The sequence below is a fragment of the Tupaia chinensis genome, unplaced genomic scaffold, assembly GCF_000334495.1.
Source record: "Tupaia chinensis unplaced genomic scaffold, TupChi_1.0 Scaffold000384_1, whole genome shotgun sequence".
Taxonomy (NCBI): domain Eukaryota; kingdom Metazoa; phylum Chordata; class Mammalia; order Scandentia; family Tupaiidae; genus Tupaia; species Tupaia belangeri.
Genome location: NW_006159886.1, coordinates 1,376,434 through 1,378,618, shown reverse-complemented (window position 1 = coordinate 1,378,618; position 2,185 = coordinate 1,376,434). Strand labels below are relative to the sequence as shown.

The window sequence follows — 2,185 nt, the reverse complement described above, 5'->3', positions numbered from 1 at the left end:
CTGGGTGTAGTCTCTTCACAATCTAAATGATGTATAGCAATTTAATGTATGAATAATAATTTGCTCTTACCCCAAACTCATAAAATACTTATCATGGGGTTACACATGCTTCTGTGATTCTTTCCTGACAGGAAATTCCTGAAAGTGAACTTCCTAATTCTAAGGAAAACCTCTAATCTTAAGACTAACAGATCAAATCTCAGCCATGGAAGGTAACAGCAAGTTTATCCAGCGCTCACTGTAGAAAAAGGGGAGTCATGGTGGTGGGATGATTTCTCGCTTTCTGTCTCTCTGTCTTTCTGGCGAGCGCATGCGCCTTATAGCAAAAGCCTCTCAAAAAAAAAAAAAAAAAAAAAGGAAAATGCAAACTGGAAAGTCCTCACTCCTGGCCTGACTGACACCCCCCTGCAGCTCTCCTCTGGATCATCGCACCAACCAAGCAGGCCCACAGCTTCCAGCCTGGCTCCTCCCACTTCATCCTCCTTCCAGCTGTCCAAGGCCTTCCCCAAGACTGACCTTGCATCTCCTCTGCTTGAACTGCTCCTCGAGGTTGCAGTTAGACAGGAGGATTATGTTCTGATGTTCCATTGCACAGTAGGATAATGATAGGGTACTATATATTTCTTTTTTTAAAAGAACTATTTTATTTAACTTTATTTATTTATTTATTTATTTATTTATTTGTTTTAATTTGACCAGAGAGGAACAGAGTGTGAGCGAGAGAGGGACAGAGAGAAAGGGAAAGTTATAAAGCAAGTCACCAGTTCCGGGACTCAAGCTATGGTCGGCCATGTGAGAGGCCAGTGCCCTTAACTACCACGCCACTTGACGGCCCCGGGGTACTATATATTTCAAAATAGTTAGAAGAGGGGGTTGGAATATTCTCACCACAAAGAAAGGAGGTGATGGATACACTAACTACCCTAAATTGATCATTGCATACTGTATGCATGCATTGAAACACCACACTGTACCCCACAACTGTGACTAATTATCATTGTCGCTCTCTCCTCCAGTAGCCGAAGATGCCAAAGGGAAGAAGGCCAAGGGGAAGAAGGTGGCTCTGGCTCCTGCTGTCATGAAGAAGCAGGAGACTAAGAAGGGGGTCAATCCCCTGTTTGAGAAAAGGTCTAAGAATTTTGGCATAGGACAGGACTCCAACCCAAAAGGGACGTCACCCGCTTCATCAAATGGCCCCGCTATATCTGGCTGCAGCAGCAGAGGGGCATCCTCTACAAGCAGCTGAAAGCGCCTCCTGCCATTAACATTTTGCCCCTGGCCCACCAGACAGCTACTCAGCGCCTCAAGCTGGCCCACAAGTACCGGCCAGAGACAAAGCAGGAGAAGCAGCAGCGGCCGCTGGCCCAGGCTGAGAAGAGGGCCACTGGCAAAGAGGATGTCCCCACTAAGAGGCTGGTCTTCCGGGCAGAGGTCAGTACTGTCACCACCTTGCTAGAGAACAAGGTCAGCGAGTGGTGATCGCACGCAACATGGACCCCACTGAGCTGGTGTCTTCCTGCCTGCTCCATATTGGAAGATGGCGGTTTCCTACTGCATTATCAAGGGGAAGGCCAGGTTGGGGTGCCTGGCCCACAGGAAAACCTGTACCTCTGTCACCTTCACACAGGTTAACGCGGAGGACAAAGGCGCCCTGGCTAAGCTGGTGGAAGCCATCAGGACCAATTACAAAGACAGCTACAATGACATCAGCCACCACCAGGGAGGCAACGTGGCTCATATCGCAAAGCTGGAAAAGGCAAAAGCTAAAGAGCTCACCAGCAAACTGGGTTAAGTGTACACTGCTGAGTTTTCTGTACATACAAGTAATAAAATGCTCTCCTTTGGAAAAAAAAATATTATTTGTCAAGTGAAGACAAATATAAAATGAAAACAAAAATTCCTGCATGGTTACGCACTGCCCCAAGGGTCAAAGTCATTCACCTGACCCAGGCACTTAAAGTCCACCTGGCCCTCCACCTCTAGCCCCAACCCCTACCTCACACCGCACACTGGCCACACTCATTTTTTGCACATGGCTGGTCACAACTCACCCACTTTCTGCATTTTTGGAATGAGGTAAGAGCACATCCATCTATTATAAGATTGTTATAATTCAACGAGACAAATATTTAATTAAATTAATTAAACGCCGAGGCAGAAAAATATGTGTTTATATTGCACCTTC

At 46.5% G+C, this 2,185-nt stretch overlaps 1 pseudogene; it reads left to right on the top strand.

The window, feature by feature from the left end:
* Nucleotides 1-205: 205 nt before the first annotated feature.
* LOC102468905 (60S ribosomal protein L7a pseudogene) lies at nucleotides 206-1,792 on the top strand (annotated as a pseudogene).
* The last annotated feature ends 393 nt before the right edge of the window (nucleotides 1,793-2,185 follow it).